Consider the following 12500-nt stretch of genomic DNA (forward strand, 5'->3'; position numbering starts at 1 on the left):
ATAGGAACGAAGCCATCAGCATACGTATAGCCGAGAAATAATAGCAGTTTTCGAAATGTAATGAAAAAGACAATTATAAACGTATGTTTGTGCGTGATGTAGTATTTATTTGTCTTATTTAATTGCCGTTTCTGCCATCTCTATAACGTAGACTAAGTAATTTTGATTTGAGTGTATAATAATTTTCTCACCCATCATTCAAACAGTGTCCCTACTGCCTCTTATCTTCAAATACACCTATTGCTGTTATCTACTTAAATGTAGGTTTTTAAATATACAGACAGAATTGAATCACATTTTGCGTTCCAACCAATATTGTATTTAGTATAAGAATAATTTCCAGATCAAAAATTATCTTATTATGCTAATGGAAATTATCCGCACTTAGCGCCATACAATAGGGATAACTGGAGTCTGCCATCGAGCAACAATCAAATAAATATTATCATCAGGTCGTTGTAGTTGTCATCGTTGTTGTTGTTGTCATTGTTGTTTCTGCGGGAACTTGCTGCTGCTGCGCTGCTGCTGCTGCTGCTGCTGCTGCTGCTAAGTTTCTGTTGTCATTGCCACTGTTCTCCTGCTAGGGCGATGACGGTGAGGACAACCGTGGAAGCTCACGTTATGTTGTACAAGTAATTTAATTCAAATATTAATATTATTTGGAAAGAAGATGACTATGAAGAGTGAGTGAATGAATGCAGTGTTTTAAAGCAGTTTATAGAAATTAATTTTTCTCTTGTTTTTGTTAATGAAGTAGGAAGAATATTGTTCTAGAGTTTATAGGTATTACACCTAATTTATCATTCTGATCTCTCTCTTCCACTTCTCTCTCTCACCCCCTCTCTCCCTCTCTCCCTCTCTCTGTATGTGATTCTTACTCTAGATTCCTACTAAGTAGCTTGGAGTTCTGTGGTACTTATTATATACTACTTAAACTGGCGGCGAGCTGGCAGAAACGTTAGCACGCCGGGCGAAATGCATAGCGGTATTTCGTCTGCCGCTACGTTCTGAGTTCAAATTCCGCCGAGGTCGATTTTGCCTTTCATCGTTTCGGGGTCGATAAATTAAGTACCAGTTACGCACCGTGGTCGATATAATCGACTTAATCCTTTCTCTGTCCTTGTTTATCCTCTCTGTATTTAGCCCCCTGTGGGTTGTAAAGAAATAGATATTTCTTCTGAAGTTACGTTTTGAGTTCAAATTCCGCCGAGGTCGACTTTGCCTTTCATCCTTTCTGGGTCGATAAATAAAGTACCAGCTTCGCACTGGTGTCCCTTTGTCTGTCCTTGTTTGTCCCCTCTATGTTTAGCTCCTTGTGGGCAACAAAGAAATATATATACTACTTAAATGTTTCTTTTGTTAGTTTAGGAAACAGAAAAGAGGTTCTGCACAAATTTTATAGATATCGTCTCCTAAGTTTTCAACTACTATAATGCGGTTGACTCAAGGAAGTGGTAAAATACTGTTGCCCATGTTATCACTCAGTTGTGTCGATCCCTAAAGCAAGTAATTACTGACGATTACTCTATAGCCTTCTACGCCCATACCCGCTTTCTCACTAATTGTTGAACCAATAGATAAGGCAGCGAGCTGGCAGAAACGATAGCACGCCGGGCGAAAGGCTCAGCGATATTTCGTCTGTCGTTACGTTCTGAGTTCAAATTCCACCGAGGTCGACTTTGCCTTTCATCCTTTCGGGGTCGATAGATTAAGTACCAGTTTCGCACTGAGATCGATGTAATCGACTTAATCCCTTTCTCTGTCCTTGTTTGTCTCCTCTATGTTTAGCCCCTTGTGGGCAATAAAGAAAAAGGTAGTTTATCTGTCCTTACGTTCTGAGTTCAAATTCCACCGAGGTCGACTTTGCCTTTCATCCTTTCAGAGTCGATAAATTAAGTAGCCCCTTCTGGGTAGTAACGAAAAATAATGATCGAACCAATAGCCTACTCTGCCTCAAAAACGACGGAGGAAGTCTTTTCCGTGAGTTGTTGCCTCTGCATATTCGTTCTTATTTTTACCCCTAAAATTATTTTTCCCTGTGCAGAGGAACATACTTTTTACCCTTGTCCTTGTTTTCCTAATACTTTACTTTCAGACATTACACTGCATATACTGAGACACTATCTTCCATTTGTTACGTGAAGCTCAGTATTTATTTTATTGCTGATACAAATACTCTTCATTAACGGTGAGAAAAGACTCAAACCCAGGGATGAAATGTGTATAAAGGTTGGCGCTCAGTCGGTTCCGACGATAAGGTTTCCAGATGTTCCGATCAAGGAAACAGCTTGCTCGTAGAATTATGTGTGTGTCTATAGAGAGGATGAGACGGAGGAAGAGCGTTGTTAGCAGTTCGATTCCTTCACACTTCGTCAGCATTATCCGCAAAAACTACAATACAATATAAAGACTTTTACAGATATTTATATATCGGAGTCATGCATATTTATTGGCAAGCTTGTAGGCACAACACGGATACTGGATGATAGAATGCGTGATAATAGTATAATGCTAAAAGCGGAATGATAAAGAAGTGGGGAAAGCATTGATGGGCATACTCATGCATTACACATGAAGTCATACCTAGAAACAATCGTGGGTGAATGTAGTATTTGTGTCCAGCGGGCTTTCTCATCGTTACTGTTTCTCGAATTCCAATCGTATGGCATTCTTCAAAGCGTGGGTTTCTCGGGGAAGAGTCACTCAAGGTGGCGAGCAATGGTCTCGAAATCGAACCCTGAAGTGTAGAAGAGGAAGTTTTTATTCTTCGCAAATTCTGCGCATAATGTAAACGAATAAGTATGCATAATTTACAAGACTAATGATTTCTGAATTATTAATGCACAGAATTTATGAATGATAAAATGGCTAAAGATACAGAGAATTATTCACTGGTTGTTGGTGAAAGCGAAACACTTTGAATAAAAGATTAGGAATTTTGTTTTTAAGCATTAAAACCTAAAATTCTTACAAACAGCAGCAAATAAATCCAGACTGATTACCGGTTAATGTTGTTGCACAGAAATATCCAACGAATATATGACTTTAAATATTTATATAAGCATATATACACACAGTTAATATTCCCCCCAAAAAAATCGCATACATATCTCTCTATATATAAACGGAAGTTTGTCTGTCTGTGTGTCTGTGTGTCTGTCAGGTTGTACCCTCGCCCTGACCACGGCTTTCAACCGATTCTGATGAAACTTGACGCACACATAGCCCAATGTCATAATTCAAAACTAACGCAGCGAAAAGTTTGAAAAGTTCCCCCAGTTCTGGAAAAAATCGATAAATTCGACATGGGGTCGAGAATCTAATCTTTTTATTTGCAACACATTTTCTGTTATAGTTTTAGCAACTTGCAGTCGATTTTCACCAAACTCATGGTGAAGCTTAATGTTACCCTAAGAAACTTAATTCTGGCGTTAGTTTTCCATGCAATACCTTACCGTCAGAAAAAATCGATAAAATCATGCAATTTTGGGAAATCGCGTTCAAATTCAAGATTACATATTTTCGACAATATCTTTCACAAATTAGCAGAAATTTTTATTTAAATTCACAGCGAGCATCATGTATGCTCCAGGGGCTCTTACATACCCGGGCAATGCCGGGCTATGCTGCTAGTACGTATATAAATATGTATACGTATGTAGGTGAATATGTAATTATTTATATGAGATGTAAAGTGTAACACGCAAGCAGGTTTCGGGCGCTGTAGAACGACCCGTCACACAGCGTTTCGTCGTACACCCATAAGCTTAGCAGTTTCCCGCATACCACTCGTAGTTTGGTACAACTGATCGTACGATTCTGTTATGTAGTGTTAGTCATTTTACTGGCATTGTTCATAATCAACAATTTTGGGATATATATTGAGCACTTAATACCATTCGTTGTAGTTTTGCATAAACACGAAGTAGATGAAATAATGAAAGTTCTGCATGAGGACAATTATTTCCAATGAGTATTTGAACTCTGAAAGTAAATCGATGGAAGAAATGCCTTCATGCATTTTGTCTGGCACAGCAGCGTTTTGATTAGCTCGCTGTTTTAAGGGGGATTTTCGGGCCACGTTTACATTTCAGAAGGTTCCTCTTAGCTTTTAGGAAACCCACAAGATGATGGCACAGCCGGAACTCGATAGTCAATAGCAAAGGGAGTTAATTCATAATTGTTACCTTTGAGTGGATAAAGGAATTTCCTCCTCTATATTTTTAAGAGGTCTTGGGCCCACAGTGCTTTTTTTCTGGAGATCTGACGACACGCCAATAAGCTAAACCTTTAATGACGGGATATCTATATATATGTATATATATATATATATATATATATTATATATATATATATATATATATATATTCTCTAGACTATTGGATATTATTACATAGTGGTGATCACAATGCGCTTCCTTGCATTGTTGTGATTTTCGTATCCGATGAAGTATTTAGCAAACTTCTTAATCTATCGTTGCGGTTTTTTTGCAACGTTGCTCGCACTCCGTGTGGGTTAATGAGAGAGCCTAGATTATCTCAGATTAATCTCGTTTAAACAAACAACATATATATATATGTGTGTATGTGTGTGTGTGTGTGTGTGTACTTATTAGATTTTATTTGTGAGTTTGTGCAAGTGGATATATGTATATATATGTGTGTATTTCGTATCTGTCATCATAAAACTATACTGAATAACGTAGTCAATACTTCTGGAGTGTTCTTAAATACACTTAATTATTAATGACCAGCTGATACGTTTATATTCCTTGTTCAGCCGTTCTCAATTATTTGTCTTCGAAGCAAGTCATCTAAGTCTTTTGTAGTGTTAAAGTATTAGCTTATAGTGAAAGTCTGTATATAAAGTATGCAAACAAGGAAGAAGCAGCGAAAGAAAGCAAGAGCAAAAGAGAAATCTAATGTAAGAAAGAGAAGTGGAAAGAAAAATAATGGAGAGGATGAAAGGGTACAAGTAATGGAAAAGGAGAAAAAGAATTTCTTTTATGCACCCGGGTGTGTGTATGAGAGGGTGTGTGCGCGTATGCATGTATGCGTGTGTGTTTGTGTGTGTAGGTGCAGGTTTAATTATGTAGTGTGAAGCTTACTTGCTAATGAGATGGTACTGGTTCTTTAATTATAATATATATTATATATATATATATATATGTATATATATATGTATATATATATATTATATATTATATATATATATATATATATATATAAACATATATATATATAAACGTATATATATATACATATATACATATATACATATATATATATATATAAACATATATATATACATATATACATATATACATATATATATATATATATATATATATATATATATATATATCACTATAAATAAATATATATATGTGTGTGTGTGTAAGGTTGAAAAGGAACACATGAGTTGATATATATGGAAAAAAAGTGAAGTTAGAAAATGCTAAAATAATTTTTAATAAACATTTGAGTACCGGTTTAAGTCATTGAGTCTTTTTGAACTGTAATATGGAACAAAAAATTAAATTTGGGGAAAATTAAAAGAAAAGTTTTTTGAAAATAATATTTGGATAGTATTCAAATACAAGGGATATTTTCCTTGTTTCTAGCTGCCTTTGTCTTTCTTGTTCACTTTTGTGGGTTTGTGGTCGTTGTAAATTCTTGGCAGGGATGAAGAAGAAGAAGGAGGAGAAGAGGAGGAGGAGAAGAAGAAGAAGAACAACAACAACAACAACAGCAGCAGCAACAACAACAACAACAGCAACAACAACAAGAGGTAGAAGAAGAAGGAAAAGAAGAAAAAGAAAAAGGAAAAGAATAATAATAATAATAATAATAATAATAATAATAATAAGAAGAAGAAGAAGAAGAAGAAGAAGAAGAAGAAGAAGAAGAAGAAGAAGAAGAAGAAGAATGTGGGAGTGCCATGATAGTAGGAGCACTCCATCAGTTACGAGGAGGAGGATCCCAGCTGATACGATCAACGGAGCAGCTTGCTCGTGAAATTAACGTGCAAGTGGCTGAGTACTCCACAGATACGTGTACCCCTAACGTAGTTCTCAGGGAGATTCAGCGTGACACAGATTGTGACAAAGCCGGCCTTTTGAAATACAGGTACAACTCATTTTTTCCCGCTGAATGGACTGGAGCAACGTTAAATAAAGTGTCTTGGTCAAAGACACAATGCGTCGCAGGGAATCAAACTCACGGCCTTACAAACGAGACCGGAAAGCCCTAAACACTAAGCCACGCGCCATAATAGTAGTAAGATCTTAAATGGTTAAGCGCTCTGAAAGTGACATGTTGTGGATGGTAGTAGTGATTGAATTCTTGAGACATCTCTTTTGAATGTGTTGTTTATAAAATTTGCGTAGGTTTTATTCTAAACAGCAATAGTAGTAAAGTTAGGAAGGAGGTGGTGGAGAGAGGAAGAAGACGAAGAAATAGAAAGAGAAAGAGAAGGGAAAATAATAAAGGAACGCAGGTTGTATGATAATAGTTGGGTGTTAAATGGTCAAGTTCCATAAAAGCGTTTCGTTATGGATTATAGCAGTGATTGGGACTGTTTTTAATGAATTCATGGGAACCTCTTGAGTGTATAATTCTTTTATATTTGTGTGTGTGTTATTCTATGGCCGTGGTGGATATGTCGTTTGTTGTAGATACATTCAAAAGGGGTCTGTATATCTTGTTTATTTTGTTTATTTTGTAATAAAGACATTCTCTTTACTAATTCTTTAGCTACAGGCTGTATTTTCCCTGAACTGTTAGAGGGATAACATTCTGAAGCTTTGATTTTTGTTATTGGCGCAAACGTCAATGTATTGGCTGAATTCTATTTTTTATATTTTGGGGAATTGTGATCCGGGAGCTGTGCAGAGCCATCCTTTTACGTAGACTGTTTTTTGTTTGGCCTATGTATTGCTCTTGACGCCCAGAGTACTTTAGTGCGTATATCAGGTTCTCCGAAGCACATGTAAAGCTGCTTTTCCCGTTTTACGTTTATACATTCGTTTTGCAAGATACTTGATGTGAATTTGTGTGTTAAAACAGATATTGTTTTATTTGTGGATGGTCATGTTGCTAGTTCAACCAATGAAAACACACGCACTATATTTTATATTAATTGTATTTCGGCCAGAGTTCTTTCGTCATACTTCTGTGACCTAATCAGTGGTCCTTTGCTTTCTTCTTTCTGTGTCTCTCTCCTTACTAATGAGCTGCCATTTTGTATTCCTGATTTCGGCTTTTTTTTATCCTTGTCAATGGTAGACGGGCGACCGCTTGAAATAGCACGGAAAATTTCTTCGATATTATTTAGCGTTTCGGAGACGGAAATCGAACGTATGCCTGAGTGTTTCCCAGTACAAAATGCAGGTGCTGCTCAACAACAATACACTTACAGACAGAAGAATCTCGAAAAAATATGATTTAAGGTTTCGAATTAGAGACGGGTAAACTTTTTGTAAGTGCTTAGTGTAAATTCCAGTTGTATTCTATTAGGTGAATATGTAATATTTCAAAATGCGTATACGTATATATATATATATATATATATATATATATATATATATATATATATATATATATATATATATATATGTACGTGTGAGTGAGTGTGTGGGCGTGAGTGAGTGCTTGCGTCCGTATCAGTGAGTAGATAGATAAACGGAATCTTTAGATCATCCCTTGAGACCGGCTGACCGGTCAAGATAAAAATAAAGATATAAACAAAAGTAGTAGTAGTAATAAAATTAAAATAAGAGAATAAAAATGTGTGTGTATGTGTGTGCATGTATATGCATGTGTATATATATGTGTGTATGTATATATATGTGCGAGTGTGTATACATATATGTATATATATGTATATATATGTATATGTATATGTATGTGTATGTATGTACATATATATGTATGTATATGTGGGTATGCATGTATATGTATAGATATATGTGAATATGTGGGTGTAGATATGTGTATATATATATGTAGATGTACAAGTGAGAGTCTCCTTACTTATCTAAAACTCTATTTTTCTATTTATTTTTTTATTCTTTTATTTATTCTTTTATCTACTTTACCACCGATTCCTTTGACCACTCCCGTAATAATGACAGTTTTGCGCCATGCCTACCCCCAAAAAAGTCCCCCACCACCACCCATTTAAACCTGCCTAAATGTATAAATGCCAAAACAACTCTGGTCTACTAGCTTCCTGATGATTTCTTTTGAATGAAACAGTTCTAGTCCTGTAGAAGTTCCTTCTATATAATAAATTAATTTACTCTGCTATGTATTGAGTACCTTATTTACTGTGGTTAACCCCGACTCAACCCGGGACCTACATATATATATATATATATATATATATATTATATACATACATACATACATACAGACATACAATATATATATATAATATATATATATACATACATTCATTATATATATATATATATATATATATATATATATATAATATATATATATATATATATATACATACATACATATATATATACATATATATATATATATATATATTATATATATATACACGCACACACACACATATATACACACACGTATATATATATATATATATATATACATACATACATACATACAATGGGGTAGTAAAAAGTTCCTGGGTTTGCGTTAAATAATATACAGTATTATCAGTTAATTTTGATTTTATTCAACATGTTCCCTCTCAGATTCACACACATATTGTAGCGGCCCTTCAGGTTTTCTAGGCCCTGTAAAAGAACTGAGAATGTGGAACCTCCATCCAGGCCTTCCGTTACACTCTTAAGGCCATAAACTTTACAGCACACACTTGAATACATATGAGTTTTATGTGTGTGTATATATTTTATTTGATATATATATATATATATATATATGAAAAAACACGTCACGATAGAAAATGCTAAAATAATTTTATGAAGAACATTTCAGTACCGCTTTCAGTCATTTTGAGTCCTTTTCAACTGTGACGATTAAATAATTAAATTCAGAAAAATTAAAAGAAAAGTTTTTAAAAAGAATATTTGTATAGTGTTCAAATATGAGTGGCATTTTCCTTGTTTCTGCCTTTCTCTGTTTATCTTGTTTACACTTGTGGGTTCGAGGCCGTTGTGAATTCTTGGTAGGGAAGAAGAATCTTCCCTAGGTTTCAAAATGACTGAAACCTGTACTGAAATGTTCTTTATAAAATTATTTTAGCATTTTCTATCTTGACTTGTTTTTTCATATATATCAACTCGTGTGTTCCTTTTCATCCTTATATATATATACATAAATATATATATATGTATGTATATTATCTATATATATATTATATATATATATATATATATATATATATATATATATATATATATATATACACACATACATATATATATGTATGTATACATCAGTATTTAGGTGTGTGTGCATATGCTTGTTGGTGCACGTGATTATGCTTGTGCGCGCACCTCTCTGGGTGTTCATAAGGTGGTAAATTTATATATATTTCTATTTGGCTGTATATGTATATAGATCTACCCCTCTCTCTCTCTCTCTCTCTTTCTCTCTCCCTCTTTCTCCTTCTTTCTCTTTCTCTCGCTCTCTTTCCTGTACTACTAGATCTGCTCTTTAGTCTCTCTCTCAAACGTTTATACATAATCACATGTCATTAACATCTAATTATTTATTAACGTTTCATCCAAATAAAAATTTTGTATTATTTGTTTCTCAGGCTAATGAGTTTCTAACAGAGCATTTCTTAACGCTTTTCCTACTTGTACAATTTTGTAATTCATATTAGCAAATAAAACATGCTTGAAGGTGAATGTATATATATATGTATCTATGCATGAATGTAAGTATGGATGCAAGTATGTATGTATTTACGTATAAATATTTGCGTCTGTGTTTGTAGATTTATTTATATATATGTATATGTATGGATATATGTATATATATATATATATATATATATATATATATATATATATATTTTTATATTAATACATATAAGTGTGCATAAACAAATGCTTGTGTGTGATTGGGTACACTTGTCGTTGTAAGAGAAAGAGAAAGGGTAAGAAGAAGTGAAAGAATATTCACATGGGAAGAAATCGTGACGTGAATATTCCAACGCAGTCATATTTAGTTTAATATTGTGAATTAAACATGAAAACAAATAATCAATTAATAATATCTGAAATTTCATAAATTAATAAATATACGCTTCAAGAACAAACAAAGTAGTTAAGCCCACTAATTCAGAAATGTCTATAAACATCTATGTTTATACAACTCTCACGGGCATAGCTCGGCTGCCTTGGGCTTCAGAATAAGATATCATTTCAACGATTCAATGTCTCCAGCATGCGCGTATGATTGGATGATTTCTACTTGGGAGACGCTAGAGAATTTTGCCAATATATTAAGACCACTTGATAGGTGGGAAAATCTTGAGTTGAAAGTCACAATCAAACATCTGCTTACTTCCAAATATTGATGCTTCTGCTAAAGTTTAAACACTTACAACTCGCTAGTCATATTTAGACATTGCTGTAGAATTACGATTCTTGTGTGATTTCATTATTGATCACTGATAGAATATATTACATCAGTTTCTTCATCGCACATGATTTGTCTGTTGTGGAGAAGATCAGTCGATATACATACATAGAAATCACGAAGACTTACATAGCATACACATACAAAAACACACACATAATTATTCATGGCATTCATAATATTCATAACCCTCATAAAATATATATTACCCATACATCTGTGTGTGTGTGTGTATGTGTGTTAGAAAGATATATACAGGTATATGAAATATTATACAAGAAAAATTATTGATTTAATATTATATTATCCCTGCTCCTACAGGCGGTGTGTAATCACTTCGTGGAAATTAGTAATAATTCCAAATTAGTAGGTTCGATAAACTCAGGAATCAAGAATTTCTCAAAAATTAATTTGCTATTAAAATAAAGGTACCACTGTGGAAGCGTCTTTGAGCCATATTAAAATTCATTAACACAGCAATCATCTTAGCTTATCTTTAGCATACGCGACTCACACATACGGAACAAGTGGAGGTAATTCCCATCAAAGAAACAAAACTGAGGTTAGGCAAATAACTCAGTGGCCAGTAGTATATAAGTGGACGACAATGAATGAAGGTATTTCAAATAGGATACGATGAAAATTCTTCCTAGGTTGAAATTATCAACGCTTTTAAAGAAGGTTGACCAATCGCTTTGGTATCACTGATAGCCACACTAAATGAGCAGAGGAAATTATCTGAGGAAACAACATTTCTCTAAATCGGATATGTCATTAAGAAAAAAACTGAGTGTCATATATCCATAGAGTGCTGTTATCGCCAACTGAGTCATAAAAACAAATACACGGCTATCCCCTTGTCTTCACTTGATCTTACTGTCTTTTCCTGAACGGCATGTAAACTTAGATTGCTAGATTCTTGTGATTATTTCTTCTGATCCTTTAGAGTTTCGCCTTATCTCACTTCCCAACAGATGATTGTTCAACTTCATCTGGAATCGAAGACGATTTAAATACAGAATATATATATATATATATATATATATATATATATATATATATATATTGTTGTTGTTGTTGGCATCCTTTTTGTCTCGGGAGACAATGGAGTTGCGCATAAAATAGTCCAGTCCGACTTTTACATTTCATGTCCTGATACATTTCCTGCTGTGGCTGTGTAGTCCTATCCTGGACAAATACTCCCTCTGGCAGGTACCGCAAATGTAGCGAAGACTGTTCTTGGCTGGTTGTAGTGTCATAGTTTCTTATTGACGTCTTTTCTTGTCTTTCAAATTCTCCTCTCTCTCTCTGTCACTCCTTTGTATTCCCTCTTTTACGATACGTCGCCAATCTCCACGGTTGCTGGCAATTGCTTCCCAACTGCTAGTATTGATGTTGCAGGCCTTCATGTCCCTTTTGCAAACATCCTTGTAACGTAAGATCGGTCTACCCACAGACCTAGTACCCTTAGCAAGCTCTCCGTAGAGTACGTCCTTGGGGATTCTGCCATCTTTCATACGGCTAACATGCCCAAGCCATCTCATACGTCTTTTGTGAGGAGTGCAAACATGTTTGGTATTCCTGCTTGCTTGAGGACATCTCTGTTGGGGATATGATTCTGCCATTTGATGTGGAGGATTTTCCGGAGGCAGCGCAGGTGAAATATGCTTCACTACCTCAAATGTTCTTTCTCTATAATGTTGCCACTTGATATGAAAATTTTTGTATGAATGGAAAATCTCTATAATTGGCTGATGAGTGCTCAGAATTTTAAAACTGCTGTAATACTTACAACATTTAATAAAATGATGTAGTACGAAACGATAGTACCAAATTACCGGAGTCATTCTTGCTGCTTATTTGGATATATATAGTAGCCATCTGAGAAAACATACACTGCTACACAAA

At 34.6% G+C, this 12500-nt stretch overlaps 1 long non-coding RNA gene across 1 annotated transcript in view; it reads right to left on the bottom strand.

Moving 5' to 3' along the window:
* The window catches only part of LOC118762373, a 19882-nt gene extending 11265 nt beyond the window's left edge, over positions 1-8617 (bottom strand). The window contains exon 1 of the long non-coding RNA XR_004998116.1: positions 8603-8617. This is a non-coding gene — a long non-coding RNA (uncharacterized LOC118762373). The remainder of the gene's footprint in view (positions 1-8602) is intronic.
* Between the last annotated feature and the right edge of the window lie 3883 nt (positions 8618-12500).

This window comes from Octopus sinensis, linkage group LG2 (genome assembly GCF_006345805.1).
Source record: "Octopus sinensis linkage group LG2, ASM634580v1, whole genome shotgun sequence".
Lineage (NCBI taxonomy): Eukaryota > Metazoa > Mollusca > Cephalopoda > Octopoda > Octopodidae > Octopus > Octopus sinensis.